Source organism: Camellia sinensis, chromosome 11 (assembly GCF_055761805.1).
Source record: "Camellia sinensis isolate YWXY chromosome 11, ASM5576180v1, whole genome shotgun sequence".
Lineage (NCBI taxonomy): Eukaryota > Viridiplantae > Streptophyta > Magnoliopsida > Ericales > Theaceae > Camellia > Camellia sinensis.
In genome coordinates this window covers 47,146,007-47,168,506 of record NC_138971.1, presented here as the reverse complement: position 1 = coordinate 47,168,506, position 22,500 = coordinate 47,146,007, and the positions used below count along the sequence as shown (strand labels likewise).

General features: G+C 36.3%; 1 long non-coding RNA gene across 3 annotated transcripts; it reads left to right on the top strand.

Annotated features, from left to right (window-relative positions):
• Nucleotides 1-2,956: 2,956 nt before the first annotated feature.
• LOC145801930 (uncharacterized) lies at nucleotides 2,957-8,320 on the top strand. Of its 3 annotated transcripts, XR_014343830.1 has the most exons (6): nucleotides 2,957-3,270; nucleotides 4,741-4,940; nucleotides 5,419-5,706; nucleotides 6,396-6,723; nucleotides 7,626-7,704; nucleotides 8,143-8,320. It is a non-coding gene; the product is annotated as an uncharacterized LOC145801930 (long non-coding RNA). The 3 variants fall into 3 exon arrangements; XR_014343831.1 differs by lacking the exon at nucleotides 6,396-6,723; XR_014343832.1 differs by lacking the exons at nucleotides 7,626-7,704; nucleotides 8,143-8,320 and adding an exon at nucleotides 6,036-6,092 and having other exon boundaries at nucleotides 6,396-6,630.
• Nucleotides 8,321-22,500: the final 14,180 nt, after the last annotated feature.

The following is a 22,500-nucleotide window of genomic DNA, read 5'->3' as shown; positions in this document are numbered from 1 at the left end:
TTTAAAAACCAACATAAACTTATTTTTTGAATTTACGTTTTTTCCTCAAATTTACAAACTGAGACAACAATTTATAAATCAAAAAAATTATCAAATAATTTTTTATGACAATTTTTAAAATTTTTGTAAATATAAATTGAAAACTGAAAACGAAATGGTTACCAAACAGGCTTCAGATGGTAAAAATGTCGTAAAATTAACAAATAATTAAATAAGTTACCAACATAAGAAATGACTTATCAAAAGATTCTTAGGCTATGTATGGTTTGATTTTTAGAAAAAAAAATTAAAAATTAAAAATTAATTTGGTTAAGAAATAAAAAATAAAAAATAATTATCATTTTTATATAATTTTTATCTTTCGAGTGGTTAGAAATAAATTTTTACAAATTAAATTGAAACAGTCATACGTATGTATATAACCTGCTCAAAAATTAAAATTAAAATTATTTTTTACCCTTAAATGATAATTATTTTTTAGTTTTTATTTCTTAACCAAATTAATTTTTAATTTTTAAATTTTTTTTCTAAAAATCAAACTATATATGGCCTAAGAATCTTTTGATAAGTCATTTCTTACGTTGGTAACTTATTTAATTATTTGTTAATTTTATAACATTTTTACCATCTAAAGCCTGTTTGCTAAGGTGCCATTTGGTAATACTTACGTTTTCAGTTTTCTGTTTATATTTACAAAAATTTTAAAAACTTAAATAAAAACTTGTTTGGTAAAATTTTTGATTTATAAATCAGTGGTCTCAGTTTATAAATTTGGCCAAAAAATGTAAACTTAAAAAATGTGTTTCCGTTTTGAGTTTTGAGTTTTTTTTTTTTTTTACCACCAAACACTAGCCACCACCCGTCACCATTTTCCACCACCGTCTTCCGCCACCACCACCCACCATCCATCCCCCACCACCACCTGCCACCACCACTCACCACCCACCTGCCACCACCACCCACCACCTGCCACCAACACCCACCTGTCAGCCACCATCACCCACCACCCACTCGCCACCACCACCCACCTGCCATCTACCCGCCACTACCATCCACCGCCCGCCACCTACCCACTACCACCACTCAGCACCCATCTACCACCACCATCCACCACCAGCCACCCACAACCACCACCCACCCACCCGCCACCACCACCTACTACCACCACCACCACCCACTACCACCACCTACCACCTTCACCCACCACAACCACCACCACCTGCCACCATCCGCCATCCGCCACCCACCTACCACAACCACCCACCACCCGTCACCACCATCCACCACCCGTTACCACCATCACCACCATACACTCGCTACCACTCACCACCCGCCACCGTCACCTACCCACTCACCCACCATCACAACCCGCCACCTACCTGCCACCACCACCCACCCGCCACACACCTGTCACCACCACCGACCACCCGCCGCCACCACCACCACCACCACCCACTCGCTACCACCAGCCACCGTCATCCACCCACCCACCCACCGCCACCACCGTCACCCACCCACCCGCCACCACCACCCGCCACCACCACCCGCCACCTACCTGCCACCACCACCCACCCGCCACACACCAGCCACCACCATCGACCACCAACCACCACCACCACCACCACCACCACCCACCTGCCACCGTCATCTACCCACCCACCCACCACCACCACCTACCACCACCTGCCATTCCGCCATCGCCGACCACCCGCCACCACCACCACCCACTCGGTACCACCCACCACTACCACCACCCACCACCCACCGTCATCACTTTCCACCATCTTCCGCCGCCACTTGCCATTTCTCATTCTTTTTTATATTTTTAAATTTTGTTAAACATTTTTTCAATTACCAAACACGTTTGTAATTTATGTTTTTCTAAAAATAAACAAAAACCAGTTTATAAAATTTTTGTAAATATAAACTGAAAACGTAAACGTTACCAAACAGACCCTTAACCATTTTCATTTTCAGTTTTCAATTTATATTTACAAAAATTTAAAAAACTGTCATAAAAATTTGTTTGATAATCTTTTTGGTTTATAAATGGTTGTCTCAGTTTGTAAATTTGAGGAAAAAATGTAAATTCAAAAAATAAGTTTACATTGGTTTTTAAATAGAAATTTAAAAATTTTACTAGCAAAAATTTTTTTCAATTAATTTTTTTTTCAATTAATTTTTTTCAAATAATTTTTTCTCCAATTAACTTTTTTTTTGGTAAATTATACTAACACCCCCTGAGGTTTATGTTTATTACACTTCTCCCCTCACCTTTTGGAAATTACATTTTCCCCCTAAGGTTTAAAGTTTCATTACAGATTTTCCCCTTTAGCAATTTAATTTTTTTAAATACTAATTTTACCCTCAGTGGGTAAATTACATTGACACCCTTCACATTTTAAAAATTACAATCCTCTCCCTAAGGTTTAAATTATATATTTATATTATTCCCAACTAGACAAATTACATATTTATATTTAAAAATTACAATCCTCTCCCCTTTAGCAATTTAATTTTTGTTTATTTTTTTGTCTTTTGTGACATTTTTTTATATGTTTGTTAAATAAATTATATATTTATATTATTCCCAACTAGACAAATATAAAAAATAAAAAAAATTGAAAAATTAAAAAAAATTATATATTTATATTATAATGTCTTTTTATTATAATAAAATTATCTTCATTTAATATTAGCTAAAATTATTTTATCTTCATTTAATAAAATTATCTATTTGTTAAAAAAATTATCTTCATTTAAAAAATATATTTATTTTTTTTACATTATACTTTATTGAAAATATTAAATAATAATACAAATTAGTGAACATTATCTATTAAAAAAATAAGCCAACCACATTATTGAAAAAATAAACCAAACATTATACATTGTTAAACAAACCAAACAGAGCCCAACGGCTCTTTATTAAACAAACCAAACACCTTATAAAATATATTTGATCAAGACAGATCAAGACAGACCAAACAACTTCTCACTCTCTTCTCCTCCTCCATGGCTCTTCCTCTCCCTCTCCCTCTCCCTCTCATTCTCACTCTTTCTCCTCCGTGGCCGAAATCAAACACAGCACAAACCAAACCAAACAGAGCACAAGATCGGAACCCGATCTCCCCTTCTCCTCCAAGATCGGAACCCCCTCCTCCATGATCTCCTCCAAGATCGTAACCCCTTTTCCTCCATGATCTCCTCCATGATCGGTCGGAACCCGATCTCCCCCTTCTCCTCCAAGATTGGAACCCCCTCTCTCTGGTTTCACTCTATCTCCCTCTCAATTTTTTTTTTGATATATATGTTTTGAATTTTTTTAATATATATACATATATATATATATATATGTCTTCAATTTTTTTTATCTGTCATGAACAATTTTGAGAAATTAATGGATTATTTGAGAAATTAATTTCAGATTATTTATGTTGGTATTCCTTATATTTTTTAAATCTGTTATCAAATCTGGTATGAAATATTGAATATGAAATTAATTTTAGGAAATCTGTTTTATGTTGGAATATGAAATTCTAGTATGAAATCTATTTTGTTCAAATCAGATTTTTTATCATTAATATTGAATCTGTTTTTTGATGAATTCTGGTATTGAATATTGAATATTGATGAATTCTGCTATGATGAATTATTTGAGAAATCTGTTTTGTGGATGAATATTGAATATTGATGAATTCTGCTATGATGAATTCTGCTTATCTGCTTAATCATTGTAATGTGGATGTGGGCTTTTCCAATTTTATTTTGTTCTTCTTTTTATTTTTATCCTCCTTTAGGTAGACAACTGAATTTCATTAAAATGAAACTAATGGCCTTTTGTTTCTGTAACCAAGTGCTTTTGCCTCCTTAAGTTTGCTTTAATTTATTGTCATAGGGAGTGGATATATTTATTTTGTTAGAGAATAATTTAAAGTATAGTTAAGGGTGCAAAAGCACCAAAAACAAAAATTAAATTCATTGATTATTAATTGAATATTGATGAATATTGAATATTTCATTGAATATTTCATTGAATATTCATTGAATATTGTTTTCTGGTTCATTGAATATTTCATTGTTTGATTATATATTCATTGAATATTGATGAATTTCTATGTTTTTTAATGATGAACCAGTCTATCGATTCAATTGATTATTTTATAGGTGTTTGTACTTAGATAGTCAATGTCATATATATGTAGGTAATACTTCGATTGGAGCTGGATTAAAAATGATGGATCATAAAGGATCATAAAGGACATTTTCATAGATTCGTAACAAAAATTCATAATTTAATCGTCTTATTAAATTTAGTAATTTTCATGTTCTTTTATCTCAGTATGTTATATTTAACCTTTGTTTGATTGTTGGTTTTCGAAAGATAAATTCGGACACATTGTTATTTTAGGCTCAATCTGAATTGGGGATTTGTTATATATATATAGATATCTCTATTAGATCTTAAATTCACTGTTGAAAGAAGTTTTTATTTATTTTCATAGATTGACTACACTGCCTGTGGTTTAGTTGGATTCTTGGCATGATCAAATTCAAATCCAACATGATCTTATTTTATATAGTTACAAGTTTTCAGAATATATTAAATATTTTAGTTTTTTATAAGGTAGGTAATGCGAAGTAGGTATTGGTTGACCTGTTTACCAAAAAATAGATATTTGGTTGCATAGTTTTGAGTGCTTGTTAATTTTGTTTGATTTTTATCCCTCTTACATGTAGATGGGTTATATTGGAAGTTCTTGACAAAGTTTACCTAGGATCAGTAAACTGGAAGCAAGCAACAAAACCTCCCATCAAGATGCCTTTCAGAAAAGTTGAGAATTGCAACCAAGCTATACGGATTGGAAAGGAATTGAACTTCTCTCTTGTGAATGTAGCAGGAAACGATATTGTATAGGGAAACAAGAAACTCATACTAGGTTAGTGCACTTTGACACATGCTATTGGGCTTATGTGATAACTACGTTGAAGAAAAGTTTTCTTGAGTCACAATTTCTTGTCATATATCTGCTTTTAGTAGACTTTGCTCAGTTCTGCATTTATTCTTTTAGTTTCATTTCTACTTAGTTACTATCTTCTGTTTGAGCCAGAACCTTCATGCATCTTGAGCAGGGCGGGGTAAGAAAATAATATTAATAACCAAGTATTTTTTTTCTTGTCCTGTCATGGGCCACATAGCATTTGTGTGTTTGCAATACAGTTGTGTTCTGATATATGCATAAGATAATATGATTAACAGTTGTGCTAGACCAAAGCCTCATCTCTTTTAATAGTACTATGGGTGGTCAAATACTTCTATTCTAAACATATTATAATAAATTCATAATTGTTATAGGACTTCATAATGTTATGAGTGTTTGAATTGCTGATTAACCGAGCTAATAATGGCTTTTTCAGGAAGAGAACCTGTCAGCTATGAATACTGATCCTTGGTATTCTGCCTATCGCTATTCTCATCCTCCTTTGTTGAAAGACTTGCTGCAATCGATGAACTTGACAAGAAGGAAGACTGAAAACGAACACAGGCTACCTAAAGCCAGTGAATGCACTTTCTAGTCCATTTTATACTCTTTTTAACTTGAGCATTTTCAAGCTTTAGAAATCGTTGGTTTTGAGTTTCGCCGTATGAGTCCTGTTGAAATTGACATTTCTCTGTTCTGGTATTAAATTCCACACCCAACAAAGGTAAGGCTGAGTTATGGGGATTTTCTGAGTTAGGTAAAAAAAATTACAAAAATGAACTGGAAATAGCTTAATGTAACTGAGTTGCTTTATGTATTATTCTTCTGCATGCTTCATGTCAGTTTTTCAAAAATGAAAACGAAAACACTTCTTGTCTGCCTTGTTGTATCCTGACTTCCTAATCAAAGGGGCATATATTGTTCTTTACAAGTACTTTTCAGATATTCCTAGGTAGTAGTCATACTTGTGTGGAGCTAGTGAGACTTGTGGGTTGAGTGACGTTGAGCATATATATATATATATATATATATTTTCTAATGTTTGTTGTGCAGATTGGCAAGCTGGTACATATTGTGAAGGAATTTTTTGTTTGGTGGGTTGAGATGAATGTAAGCATATATTTTGTAGTGTTTTATGTGTGAGTTGAGTGTGTGGGTTGAGTGGCTAAGGACTATATTGTGTGTTTGTTCTCAACCTGTTTTGTTCTTTCCTTTTGGTTCTCATTGGTGGTTGTTATACTATTCAAAATGGGTCTCTCATGTGTTCAACACCCCCATAGACCCTGTTATGTGGCGGTTGAACATGTGTAATCCTATGTTTGAGTGGTTAGTTCTAGTATGGAGCTTATTTTATTTATTATTTTTTTTGGTTTTCTTTTTTACTGATATCAACTTCTTTATGTTGCCTTTCAGATTGAACTGAAGACTGGACCAGTTGATTTTTGATTTCCTACAACCAATTAGACCAGACACTGTTTCACTCACTACATTGAGTTTCACAGGCACACTTTTTTAGTATTATATCATTTTGAGGCATTCATGAATGAATGGGCTCTATATGAAGAGTTTTAAACATCTTACCAACTTATTGTAGAACTAAGTAATTGCCTTTTTATTTTTATTTTTATTCTTCAATCAAAAACTGCAGGTGCTTAGCAGTAAAAGGAGAGCAAAAGGAGAGGAGTCTAGTGAATGTCACAGATTTGCCAAATATTACCGGTCCCTTTGCCTAGGTGAATGGGTGAGTGCCATTGCTGTTAAAATAACTTTTTTCTTGGTTTGTTTTGACTTGGCAATTTCTTCTAGTATGTTTGGATGCATTATGGTAAATAGGCTTAATGAGTTATATTTTGTCCTGTTTGCACAGATGATGAACTAACTACAATTATACTAAATAATCAATTTCACTTTTATGCTTCTTGATCCCTTAATATACTAATATTATGTGGCTTGGCAATTTTATTTTATAGTTTAGAGTATGTGCTTATATGTTTACACCAAGCCTTGATGAATCAGTTTTCTAGATAGAATAGCTACTTTATTTATTTATTTATTTTATTATTATTATACTTTTGAAAGGATTGAAGTGCTAGTTAAATTTCATTTATGATAAAATTCTTTAGTTAAAATGATATTTGATTTGTAGAATCAAGAAATGCTTTTAGTGCATGCACATATATTTTAAGGCTAGTGATGCTTTGTGAGAAAATGTTGAGCAACTAAAAATAATATATTGATAAACTGAGTTACAAATTGGATTGGTGTGATTTGGTTCTTTGTTCCCATAGTTCATCTGGGCTCATAATATTGGTTAACCAACTCCCTCGAGTTTAGGCTAGGATTGGGAATGAACTTAAAAATGGAACCAATTTAAGACTTCAACAATCTTACTCGTGAAAACAAAGACAGACTTTCACTTATAAACATCCATTTTCAGAAAGATTTGGGATTGGATAGCTTAGATACTGTGGAGATTGTAAAGGCTCTAGAAGAGGAGTTCAAGCTAGAGATACTGTGGTCATTTTTTAGTTATTTTTTCCATCCACACCCTCTATACTTTGAATTAAGATTATTTGTTCTATGCTTATACAGAAAGCTTTATGCAGTCATATGTGATCCAAGTGGACCTCTTTATTTTTGCAGCTAGGGATATGCATATGGTATGAGAAGTTTTCAGATCTCAAATTCAGAGATTTGTTTCTTACATGAGAAAGCTGTGCAGGTAAAAAAATAGGGAATACAGTCCCTAGTCTAGTGGTAGACTTCTTCAATGAAAAGTGTGCAAGACCGAGGAATTAGTGACTATTTAGGCTGCATTTGATGTTTGGGATATGTCGAATTAGTGACTAATTTGTTTGTACATTATATCCCAAATTTGTTCAACTTGTGGTCTTTGGACCAAGTCTCTTTAAGGAATCAATTTCTTCCTTTTTCTTTTTCTTTTTCCTTTTACCTGATGAATTTTTCAATTCTCTTGATTGTGAATCAATTTATGTCTTCATGTTGAATTTTTTGATCAAGTATTATTTTCTCTATGTGCCTGCAAAATTTGTTTATACTATATCTTTGGTGTGTTCTTATTTTGGTTTGCTGAATTAACTTTTTAGTTTATTCATATGCATCAGCGGTTTCTGAATTAGTTTGTGTTCTCATTTTTCAGGTCAGAAATTTTTTGGAGAGATGCAAAATATGGTCCAAGAATTAAAGAACTTAGTTTTTTAAGTTTTTTCATTTTTTAATATATGTAAGCACAGATAATTTTTTTTATTTAATTCCTTTGTATATAGTTTTGAATATTTAATTTCCATTTATGAAATATATGACTTTATTCTATTCAATATGTGGTTATGATTCAAAATATAGTATATAGTGTGTATTACATTATTCAAATGTGCATACAAAAATAATATTGATTATTTTTCAAATATGTAGCACCTTTTTTTTATCACAGATTTTATTAGTTATTAATCACATTTAAAAGATGTGATCTAAATGTTATTAATCACACTTAAATGATGTGATGTAAATATTTTTAATCACACTTAAAAGGTGTGATCTAAATGTTATTAATCACACTTAAAAAGTGTGATTAAAAATGATCATTTTTAATCACACTTTCAAAGATCACACTTAAAAGGTGTGATCAAAATATTTTTAATCACACTTAAAAGGTGTGATCTAAAGTTTTTAATCACATTTAAAAGGTGTGAACTAAAGTTTTTAATCACACTTAAAAGGTGTGATCTAAATATTTTTAACCACACTTAAAAGGTGTGATCTAAATATTTTTAATCACACTTAAAAGGTGTGATCTAAATGTTTTTAACCACACTTAAAAGGTGTGATCTAAATATTATTAATCACACTTAAAATGTGTGATGAAAGCATTTTTTAATGACACTTAAAAAGTGTGATTAAAAATGACCATTTTTAATCACACTCCTAAAGACCACACTTTAATAAAACTTAAAAGGTGTGATTAAAAAACATACATCACACCAAAAAAGTGTGATCTTTATCTATATTTGTAGTAGTGCCACTTCTTCAAGGCAGGAAAAATTCGTGCGATTCAAGGCAGGGGATGCAAGGATAGAGCGGAGCAAGGAAAAATTGTCATACCTAAACCCAGTATAAATATATTAAATTTGTGAGGCTTATTGTATTTTATTTTTAAATATTAATAAAAATAAATATAATTTAATCAAACTTATAAAAGAGCAATATATGTAATTTTATTTCTCACCCCATTTCCTCCCAACTAGAAAAGAGACAATGTGACTAGCATTAATAAATGCATATTGGACCCCTCAGTTATGTGTAAAAATAAGAAAATATAATAATAATTTACCCTCTAAAAGATACACTAAGGCCATGTTTGTTTGGGTAGACATGAGCTTGGGATTGGACTAATAGTCCAATAAAATTATTAATCCGATGTTTGGTTAAGCAATTGAAGTACGGATTAATTATTTTAAACTTGACTATTAGTTAAGATAGGATACATAATCCAACGGATTGGTAGTCCTAGGACTATTAGTCATGGGAATACTAATCCAGTCCACCCAAACAAACATGGCCTAAAGGGACAAGGGGGGACAAGGGGTGCGCAAGGTGTCGTATGGCCTTATCGAGACTGTTTCGAGTTTATTTTGAAAATTTAAATTATTCATATTATAAGATTTGTCAAGTATATTATTTATATAAAAAAAATTAAAAAATAAAAAAAGTTAATCAGACATATATAACCCTATGATTAAGTCCTAATTATTTTAAAATAAATTATTAAATTTTTTTAAAAAGTAAATATGATCTTGTTTTGAGGTTATAAATATTCAATTAATCTAAATTTTTTATGAATAATCTACTTGATAAATCTTATAATATAACTGATTTAAATCAACAATATATGTTCGAGAGTAGTCACATGGACCTTACAACACCGTATTGTGTCAGGACCGGCCCTGCCCTAATGCCAATAAGACCTGTGCCTTAGGCCTCAAAATTTTGGCCCAAAATAGGGCTCCCAAATTTAGTAAATCGTCATATCCTCTTTTTTTTTTTATTTTAGAACCAATTTAAAGGGTCCCAAAATATTTTATCGGGCCCATATTTATTTATAAATGTGGTTTGACCCATATTATTAAAATGAAAATATATACAAAAAAAAGTGTTTGGGCTCAAGAAAAATAATACATACAATACATTGCTCAGTGCTCTCTCTCTCTCTCTCTCTCTCTCTCTCTCTCTCTCTCACATGAAGTGATGAAGAAGGAAACATATACAAAGCAAGTATAAGGTAGGGCAAACGCAGAGAGCAGCACTGAGCGAGTCAGTGACTCACTTTCTCTCTCTCATAGTAAGTCTTCTCTCTCACTATCAGATTGTATTAATCAATGGATTGCCCTAATTTTTTTCTGCATTCTTTCTTTATCAGTTAGTGGAATAATAAATTTGCCCTAATTTTTTTTTTACCTTCTTTATCTATTAGATTTTAGTGAAATAAATAATTTTATCCTAATTTTTTTGCCGAGGTCTTTATCAGTTTTAATTGAATAATTTTTTTTCTAATTTGGCCCTAATGTTTTCCTAGTGGAATAATAATTTTTTTTTTTATCTAGGGCCTAATTTGTTGATACTTATCATTTTATGTATAAATTTTTTATTAAATATATATATATATATATATATATTAGAGGGCTCCATTTTCATAGTTCGCCTAAGACCTCACAAATCTCAAGCCGACCTGTGTTGTGCCTTGGGCACCCTACTTCCCAACTAAAGCAATTTACCTTTGATTTGAATTAAATTATAGCAATGTGAAAGGAGTCAGCCTGCTACAATTTAATTCAATTTAGGGGCACATTGCTTCAAGTGATCTTTCTTTTTTTTTACCCTGCCAAAGAAAGATGAGTAACTTTATTCATTAATCAGAGAATAAGAGCCTAACGGCCAATATCAAATTGATGAGAATAGGGAGGAAAACAGATTTCCCAAACTCAGATCTCATCAATCAAAAGATCATGTCGCGCAATATCATGCGCCACTCCATTACAATTTCATGGAATAAAACGAAAACAAGCTGAATGAAAAGAAAGACTCAATGCCTTGCAGTCTTGCACAATCATAACAATGTCCTGAGAAGGTTGGTGGACAAAGTTGGATTTCACCATTAAGACTTCGATAAACCATCTTGGCATTCGGTCTAGACTGTCATGACCCAAACCCGCCCCTATGGGTTTAGCACCGTAACCGGCCAGTAATCCAAGATTACCGAAGGCCTGCTTAACAGTAATACAGTAAAACAGAGTACAGGGGCCTAGCGGAAGCCAATACAGTAAATAAATAATGTCCAATGAGCTGTGACAGTCTGTATGCCGAAAAGATTTTTCATATATATATATATATATATATGTATACACAGTGTAGAACAGTATGTACAACATTTATAAACATTTAGATCAGGGACCTAATCCCTATTAAACAGTATAATAACAGTCTATATAGCTTGACAGGCTCGGAACCTCGCAGTGAGGCACAGTGGTTGGCTTGACAAAACTAGAGCTTACCCCGACGCTTCTAGCCGCGGTCTGGTGCCTGTACACCTACATATATCTATGAGCAGTGAACTAAAGCCCAGTGAATAACATAATGCGTAAAGAGGTTTAGAATGAATGTCCTTACAATAATGAAAACAGTTCATTAAATCAGTATTTCAGTCGTTCAGTCAGTGCAGTCATATGTGGTACATCCATTAGCATAACAGTACAGTAAACAGTAGGTCTTGAAAGACCGAATAGTCAATGATGGCCATCAATCAGTAAACAGTAGTGGTTCCAACAAGGGAACCGACAGAGATCTCTGTAACAGTAACAGTCAGTAACAGTAGTTGCTAAGGATGCCACAATACAGTTCAGAATAGAGGGCATACATTCATTCTATTAACAATATCAATTCAGAAACAGTACAGTTCAATTGTTCAGAAGATAATCATTTTTGAACATATCTTTACACAGTTGTTACTCACAGAGTTTTGGACTACAGTTAGGCTAGAGCGCGTCCCCAGTCGCCAACCCTACACAATTTACAGATTGAACACACACTAAGCTACACAGTTGGAAAAGATAATAATTTAATCCCTAATTTTCCTCGGTGTGTTCTACATCTATATTCTTATTAAGATGTCTTAAACTAGGCCTAAGAATGCCTAGGATGGGATGAGGATGCAAAGATGCATTCAGAAAACAGTTTCAGAATTTTCAGAAAAAACAGAGCCTCGCTCGAGCGCAGGTTTCCCCGCTTGAGCGGACATGCAACAAAGGTACCCGCTCGAGCATACTATAAAAGTACTGGATAGGTGAAATCCCCGCTCGACACCCACTTGAGCGTGAGAGACACGCCCCTGCTCGAACATACAATCCTCCGCTCGAGCGTACTGTAAATCAATGCAAGATGCTGGGAGCTCGATTTTCCGGCTCGAGCGTCAATTTCCCTCGCTCGAGCGGGAGTCAAAAATCTGGATTTTCCAGGTTTGAGTCCCAAGTTCAAAATCATGTTTTGATGCATAAATTTCGATCCTCTTGGGCTAACTTTCTGGAAAACACTTGTAAACACATAGAATAACCTGATTCAAAGCTCAATTTAAGAAACCAAAGTCCGAGGGTGTTTCAATTAAATCCAATTTCAAACCAATTTTCATGAACAAGATGAACATGCAACATGCATGAACTTAAATCATTTCAAAGCTTTAAATACAAGCTCAAATGAGCTAACTCTTACAAAAACATGATGAATTACAACCTCAAAACTTATCAATATGCACATGCATGCAACAATTGAGCTCTAATTCAACACTATTGAACCAATTCAAGCCTTAGATCACTAAAGACCCATTAATCATGCAAGAATAAACTCAAATACACAATGAAGAAGGTCAATGATCTACCTTAGGTCTTCAATGCAAGATACACAAGCTCAATTTGCAATCTACACTTCAATTCCTTCAAGTTTTTAAGCAAATCAACAAGGACAATTTAACTCTCTCACTTTCTCTCTCTCTAGTTCGGTGGTGGTGAGGAAATGAGCTGATGAAATATTTGTTTGAGTGTATAAAGGCTCAAATATGTTTAGCCTACATGGCCCACTAACAATGGCACTATTGTAAATAAGTCTAACGATGCTATTCAACCTTAATTAATCTAATTTAATCATACCTAATCAGTTTTCAAATAATTGCACCATAAAATCACATAAATTATGATGATCATAAAACACTAATCGATCTCCAGTTCGGCCGCCGATAAGGCCTTCAATCCGCAATTTAAGCATAAAACATGAACAGATAATCAAACAGTCAAACAGATAGATAATGCATTTAAACAGATACAGTCAATCAATCAGTTTTAGATTTCAGTCAGTCAGTTCAGTATCTCAATCAGTTTAATTACTTTTCATAATCAGTCTCAGTTTAGCAGTAATCGGTAGTTTATCGGTAAACAGTGGTGAGGGTTGTTACATAGACCTTGCAACTGCCATAACTTCAAGCACCCGAGGAGAGGAACAAGAAAATAGAGGAACATATTTGACAAAATATCACCCATACGAGTTCGCCCCACAATACCAATCCCAACACGAAAATCTTCTGCATACTGGCATCAGACATTTAGTTTGATGAACCCAGGAGGAGGGCACACCCATCGATCTATAGGTGTAAGAGCTTAAGGAGCAACAAAAACAGTATCACTAGGCGAGGATGGCCGTGGTTGCACATTGAAGGCTTTAGCTTTGGAAAATTCCATCCACTCTGCAACTGCCAAACCAGAAATAAAAGGGGGCGTTTGGCGAATATGGGAAAAAAAAATCCAAGCATTTCGAGACTTCCAAATGGCCCAACAAATGTGGCAAGCTAAGTCGATCACTATGCCACCTTGACCTGCAGTACCGAGAAGAAGCTCAAGATATTGCCACCACTCACAAAACTGACCTAAAGTAATCTGTGGAGACGATTCCATTCGATACAGAGAACATCGCCAAACAACTTGAGAATCAAGACAACGGAGGAAAAGATGATCAACTGTTTCCACCTCACTACCACAACAAGGGCATCGCGGATCATCTAGAACTTTATGTTGGTCATATAGGCTAATTAAACGAAACAAATAGATTAAAAATTAATCAGTTAACTTACATAATATGAACCATGATTAATTGAAATACAAATGGAATTGAAATATTGAAAATAAGGGAGCAAACCAAATTCTGTGTGATACCACAGTGTCCTTAAAACAGATTAGCCGCCTCACCGTAGGTGCTGGAGAAACGTCGACTTCTGTCTCTCAAGATAAGATGGCTTAAACCGGCTAACTCAGAAGTACCTTCTGTTATCTTTGGCGAACTGACAATAACAGCACTCTCTCACACAGGAAGAAAATTGTAGACACAAGCAGACTGACTATATAATTCTAGAAAGGAAAAGTTATATCTAAACCAAGGGAGATGGGTCTCCTTTTATACACCATGGGGGAGAGAAGAGGAGCCTCTAGCCATGAAGGCTATCATCTAATACCCATGAAGGCTAGCTACTAATGGCCATTACTCTTGCAAAACTGCTAGAGTAATGGACCAAAATTGATGGGAGAAAATATCTAATATATATATTTTCTATATACACAAGTGTGTATTTTTACCACAATCAACGTGGGATTGGTAGTTATACACAATTCCCAAAACCTCATTCATGAGGCCATCTATATGAGACAATTTCTCATTCAATTCTCAATGGTTTTTTGTCATTCTTTATGTGGTGTAAAGATCTTGTTACAAAGAATCTAAACTCATTTAATCCCACCTCAACCAATGGTTGAGACCTACTTTAATTTCACATTAAAATTTACCAAAAACCCATATTTTTCCAACAATCTCCCACATGAATAAAAATTGACCGAATAAGAAAAACGGACAACGTTTACAACAAAGACTCAAAGAGAGAGCACACAAACTAACCCTGCATCAGAAAAGGTAGCTGTTGGCCTTGAACCTTTCGTAGTGACAACCTATCAGATTTACTGGCTGACCAGTAAACGTGATGTCTTGAACTGTTCTGTCGTTTGTGCAAATCGAGACAATAGACCTCACACAAGAGTTAGTCCAACCATTGTTCTTGTTCTCACTTGTGTGTCCGGTATGGCTCTGGAACACTAGCCTGGTTCAGTGAGTGGTTTTAAAGAATTTGGCCTTACCAATTCTGAAAGAAGCAGCCCCACTTCGCACTCACATAGGTGACCTATATAAGGTATCTCATTATACCACGGTTGACTATCATATCACTTAGAGCAACTCCAACCACACTCTATACTTTTCACTAGCTAAAGTACAAAAAAGGTACACTCTTTATTTTATCTAATTACTTTAACTATTGTGTTCTCCAACTACGCTCTTTATTTTAGCTAATCATTTAAACTAACTTAATTAATTTTTAAAATAAAAAAAATACTAATTGTTGATATTTTACTAATATAAATTTGCAATAATAATAAATTTGCCCATACAAATATATAAAATCTGTAGAATGAGGAGGAAAAAAATACAAAATACAAAATAAGTTATTCCGTAATTCATCAAACAAAATTGAAAGAACATATAAAATTGCTACACACACACACATATATAATATATAAAATCCCAAATCCAAAACATAAATATACAAAAATCTAAAATATATACATACATAATTGTTTAGAGAGCCTCTAGGGCTCTTCAATTGTAGCCACTAAAAAAATAGGATGGTAAAGTAGCTAGCCCAATAGCTAGCCCAATAGCTAGCCCATTGAAGCTCAAAATTAGATTTACATTGGCTAAAATGCCTAACAAGCCTTGTTTAACTATCCCCTTGGGAATGCTCTTAGGTAATTAAAAGCATTAGCCTAACCTTCTATTCCCATCGGATATCACTGTACAAAGAAATGGGCAAGAGGATTTACCTCTTAAGTGACTCATCCATTACACGAAATTATGTTGTCCCTTTGAACCTAGATCTTGGGATCTCCAGTCAACTAGGTTGGGTTTTCCATTGCGGTAACATTACTAAAGGCCTTAACCCCATTCCTCTTGACGACGTTTCTACTAACTCTCGAGTTAACCTTTTGGTTAGCGGATCCGCAATGTTGTCCTTAGATTTTACATAGTCTAGAGAGACAATTCCATTAGAGAGTAGTTGTCGTATGGAACTATGTCTATGACAGATATGTCTAGACTTTCCATTATATATATGACTCTGTGCTTGTCCAATCGCCGATTAGCAATCGCAATGAATACAAGTAGCAGGCACAGGTTTCGGCCAACGTGGAATATCCTCAATGAACTGGCAAAGCCATTCAGCCTCTTCAATTGCTTTATCCAACGCAATAAACTCAAATACCATCTTTGATCTCGATATACACATTTGCTTGGAGGATTTCCAAGACATGGCTGCCCCTCCAAAGGTAAATGCATAACCACTAGTGGATTTGGAGTCTTTTATATCAGATATCCAGTTAGAGTCACTATACCCTTCTAGTACCGCTGGGTATCTGGTATGATGTAGCCTATAATCTCGGGTGTAGCGTAGATAACCTAACACCCGCATAATGCCTCTCAAATGAGTGACATTAGGATTACTCGTGTATCTACTATCCGGCTTTGTACAACTCATCAGATACGTCAAACTTCCAATGACCCGAGAATATTCTAGCTGAGAGACACTCTCACCATTATTCTTGGTCAAATGTAGACTCATGTCTACCGGTGTCCTAGACACACTTGTATCTGATTTACTAAATTTTTCAAGTATCTTCTCAACATAGTGAGACTGAGAAAGTACAATATCACTAGATGTTCTGGTAATCTTAATGCCTAGAATGACATCTGCAAGGCCCATATCTTTCATGTCAAACTTTGAGTTTAACAATCTCTTGGTAGTTTGAACCATTTCATCATTACTACCAACAATGAGTATGTCATCTATGTATAGACACAAAATGACATAACCTCTGTCAGTGTCTTTAACATATATATACTTGTCACACTCATTGATTCTAAACCTATTTGACAACATAGCGTTGTTAAACTTCTCATGCCATTGCTTAGGCACTTGTTTCAAATCATATAATGACTTGACAAGCTTACAGACTTTCTTATTTTTCCCTGGAGTTGAAACCCCTCAAGTTGTTCCATGTAGATTTCTTCATCTAAATCTCTATTTAAGAAAGTTGTCTTTACATCCATCTGATGTGTCTCTAGACCACGTAAAACAGCTATCACAATCACCATGTGAATAGATGTAATTCTTGTCACAAGTGAATACGTATCAAAGTAATCCAGGCCTTCTCACTGCCTGTATCCTATGATAAGTAGTCTAACTTTATATTTATCAATTGACCCATCAGCCTTCATGTTTCTTCTAAAGATCCACTTACTCCCCAAGGCCTTACTGCCTAGGGGTAGATCAACCAACTCCCAAGTATGGTTCTGTAAGGTGGAGTCAATTTCACTTTTAATAGCTTTTTTTCATAAGGGACTTTCTAGTGAAGTCACCGCTTCATAGAAAGTACGAAGTTCTCCCTTTAACATATAAGTCAAGAAGTCCGGGCCAAAGAACTTGGTAGTCCTAGCCCTCTTACTCCTTCTCGGCTCATCTACTTCCTCATCTTGATCATCTACTTGATCATCATCTTAATCATTATCTTCAAGTTCTTTCTTAGAACTTTGATCATCTCCTCGAATTCGGCAAGAAAATGTGTCTTCAAAGAAAGATGCATTCCTTGACTCCATTATGGTATTCTTGTGGATATCTGAAATATCAGACTTGTGCACAAGAACCCTATATGCATTATTATTCTGTGCATAACCAATGAATATACAATCTACGGGTTTTGGACCTATCCTAACCCGCTTGGGTGTAGGTATCGCCACTTTTGCAAGACACCCCCACATTCGTAGGAAGTTATAAGAAGGCTTCCGGCCTTTCCATAACTCATATGGAGTCTTGTCTACTTTCTTTCAAGGGATTCTATTTAGAATGTAATTCGCAGAGAGAATTGCTTCCCCCCCCCCCACAAGTTCTATGGCAATCCAGAACTTAGCAACATTGCATTCATCATCTCCTTTAGCGTCTGTAGACGTCCCCAAACGCCCCCAGGAGGAATGAGGTCCCCCCGTTCCGTTCGATATTGGGCTCACTACAGTTCAGGACTCTCAAATTGTCACGGTTCTAAGTCTGAACCAAAGAGTCCAAATCCGGCAAATCGTTTTGAGAAAACAGATTTTTAGAAAAGAAGTGTCAAACATGGACTGCTTTGCCAGATACAGAGTCGCCACCTAAATATTTTATTTTGGGAAATTTAGGAAACCCTGACTCGTTGCCTAAGGCCACGTGTCCGTCATCACCAAAGTTGCCTCGGCTCAGGAACTTGGGTACGATTGGGGAAGGTCACTTCGTGAGCACCCCCGCTCGCCCGATCAAAGATCGGCCTCTACTAACCATGATATCTATTTTTGAAAACATTATGTGTTCTTATTCCGGTTATTAGCCTAGATTTACTATGTGATGCGCACAGCATACAAGTGTAAACTGGATCGCCTGAATTGGAACAAAACATTTCATGTTTGTTTATTTGAAAATGGTTTGATAGTGCTACCCGCAAGTAGGCTAAGACGTGGATTTGCCACCCTCGGGTGGGCTTAGAAAAACATGATTTTGCCACTATCTAGTGGGCTTAAAACACACATTTGATGAATTGTTCCAATTCAAATAACCCAACCTTCACCCACAGGCATTCAGGCAGTTATATCATATAAGCATATAGCCTCATGGTAAGCATGCTATTCATGGCAGTCACTCACACACATGCAAGGATGCTAAAGCATAAAACTTACCGAATACTCCAAGCCAAAACATAAGCTAATTAGAAATCCATGCATGATCCTAACTATATAGAAATGCCTAATGCAACACATGTAAAAGTGCAACTATAGCAGGCTCGGCTATTCTAAACATGGCATATGAGATGCAACAGCTAACAAGTACTCAACTTGGAATTAAAAATACGATGCAGTTAGTATGATGCGCCGAGCCCGGTGCATGCAATACAGATGAATGATGCAAACATGCTGTCATACTGTATGCTAATTTAAACATGCCCTAATCTAACCATCATAAGCTGGTAAATAAAAGGGAGAAAGACGTGGGATTGGAAGACATACATCACACGCACGCACACTTATTACAATTACGCCCTCGCGCGGAGGGTCCGAATAAATAGTACAGTCCAAATAATACAGTCCAAATATATACAAATTCCTAATTAATTTACAAATTAACTAAGAAAAATGAGAAACTGGCATGCAAGCCAGGGACTGCCTTGACTCTTCTTTAGATGATGGATGATGCATGTCCGGGTCGCCTTTGCGCAGAAATCCACTATGATGCCCCAATTAGCCTCTGTTTTGTAATGATTCTTGGAAAGCGCACCAATCCCTGGAAGACTGCTGATTCTTGATTTGCTGCAACAGAGAGCAGGAAAGGGGCATAGAAATGTATTTTCACAGATGTATGCATGCCTCGATCCTCGTGCCACCAATCACGCATCTCGATGCATGATGGCCGAGGAGTCGATTTGCATTACTCAATATAGAATGAATGCACATAAAAACTTAACTAAAACCTAACTCCATCATGGATAATCCGGAGTGTCGGTGACTGGGGAATTGAGACACGTTCCGTCACTCGGAGTACGAAACATGCCTCGTTTCCCGTGCTCGGGCTAACTCCTATCCCAAGCACAATGCAATATGCATGACATGCATGAATGCAACTAATATACAACCTAGCATGCACAATACTATGAGATGGCATACACGATGCACGAGGTAACATGGCATACACAATGCGCTAACGTACAACCTAGCATACACAATGCTATGAAATGAAAAGGCATACACAATGCATAAATGGACTTACACTAACACAAGTGGACCTCGGCCACACTCGCATAAGAGGCCATTCGATGAAAATGAGACGACTCGAAATGCGTGCCCACGTGCACGCAAACCGAGGACCGACCCTAAGGCATCAAATGCCACTCTAACAAGACATGGCAAGGAATGAAATATGATATGCAATCATGCAAATTTCAGCGCTAAAATATGACCCGAAACAGCCCCGAATCATGACAATATAGCACCCGATGCATGAAATGGTCCCGAAATGTAAGATTAAGCACATGAAATGACTTGTAGCTATATCAAGCATGCATTATTTGATCATGACATGTGAAGAAAGATTCAAGGAAGCCCCAAAAAAAGCATGTTTACATTTTTAAGCAAGGCCAAACAGCAAACACAAATAGGGCTAAACTAGCATGCAAAAATGGCCCTAAATGTGAGATAAAGAAGCAAGTCACAGCTGCAGGCCCTAAAAAGATAAGGGTCCTTCAACAATGTTGAAGAGGGACCCAAAATATGACCTTTTACAGTTTATGACAAACCAAAAAAACCAACACAGGTATGGCTAAGCTCTCATGCAAGAAATGGGCCAAAAGAGGGACAAAGAAACAAGTGGTGGTTTCTGGCCTCAAACACAAAGGGGCCCTTCAACAATGTTGAAGAGGGGCCCAAAATATTTCACTTTAAATTTGATGGCCAGACCCAAAACAGTATGCATGCAAGCCTAAAATATTACGCAAAAATAAGGCCAAAAAGAGAGATATAACACAAAGTATACAAAGGATGCCTCAAAAAGTAAAAGACCCTTAATGAAACATGAATAAGGGGTCAAAATAAGGCTGTTTTCAGTTCGGACTAAAGTCCAAAAATAGAAGCACAAGAGGCTAATAAATCATGCAAAAATGGAGCCAAAAACGGGATATAAAAGCAAGTGGAAGATAGGAGCCTCAAACAGTGATGAGCCCTTCAACAACATTGAATAAGGGCTCAAAATAAGCCTCTTCTCAGTTCATGACAGAGCTCAAAACAGTTTATACATAAGCCAAAAATACTACACAAGATAATGGCATACAAAAGAGATAATGAAGCAAGTGCAACAAGGAGGCCTCAAACAGTGAGAGGCCCTTAAACAAAAGTGAAAAGGAGCTCAAAATAAGCCTAACTCCAGTTAGGGTCGGAGCCCAAAACAGCAAGCAAATATGACTTAGAAATGATGCAAAATATGGACCAAAAAAAGGGGAAATGGAGCTTACCCTTGTAGACCAAACTTTTGGCAACTCTTGGACCAAAATGCAGCACTCTTAGGCTCTAGAGAACACCCTCAAAATTCTGGAATGGAGGATGGAAGGGTGGGGCTATGGGTTGATGAAGAAAGGGGTGTAGGACTTGAAAGGTTTTTTGAGTTTAGAATAGAGAGGGAGAGAGATATAATGCAAAGGGCTTGAGGGGGATTTTTGTAACCCTAATAACAGAGCTGGAGCTGCTGTTATATAGACCAAAAAGGGGGGGAAAGGGGGGGGAAAATGGAGGGAAAACAGACCAAGTTTTCCTCCAAAATGCAGCCCCCCGGATGCAGAATCTGGGGGGAAAAAGAATGCATATTTGAGATGTACCTGCAGCAAGGATTCTGGCCGGCCAGTTATCTAGGGTTTAGGTGGCCGGCCGGCTACCTCCCATAGCCGGCCGGCTAGGGGTCAAAAGGGTCAAGAAGCATTAGTGGCCGGCCACCCCAAAAAGAGAGCCTCTGATGTGTGCACAACACAACCCTATGGTCAAAAACTGGATAAAGTGAACCAGGAGAGAGAACAACCCACTTTTCAAAGGGGTTCAAAAGGTTCAACAATAATTACTGGCCGACCACCAAATATTGGTGGCCTCCCAGATGTGTACATCTCAAATATGGGGTTTATAGTGCAAGAAAATGGCCCAAGGGTGGTCAACATTGGCTTTGAAGTGAGGAAAAACGGGCGACGGAGGGCGATGAAGGGATAAAGTTGGCTGACAGAACAATTACTGGCCTCCCACCCTTCTACGGCCTTCCTAGCAATGAAACAGAGGTCCTTGCCAAAAATGAACCAAAACCGATGCGAAATGAAGGTTCGGGGGCCGGAACGCGCAGTTCGGGGCCCCGAAAACTGACTATTGGGCACCGAGAGTGGTATTTGACCACGAAGTTGGTCTCTCGGACCACAGTGTCCCTCAAAAGGGAGCAAATAAGATGTATGCCAAAAATCGGGGCAAACGGAGATGGTTAAGCAGTCCCGAACCGAGGCACACGGCCAACGGCTCCGAAAAATCGAAAACCGGACTCCAAATGGGCAAAATGGCCTACGACCACGAAACGTAGCCTACGGCCACTGAGAGATGATGTACGAGACCTCTCCCTCCCTTCGGGAAGAGAAAACAGAGCCTGGTTCGCAAACTGAGGCAAAGCACAAAAGAGCCCAGAAGTCCGGAGGCAAGGCTCGCAGCCGAGACTCTGAAACTTCTGAGCAAGCACAATATGCAATATCACCGAGTGCTCAACTGGTGACGTCTGAGT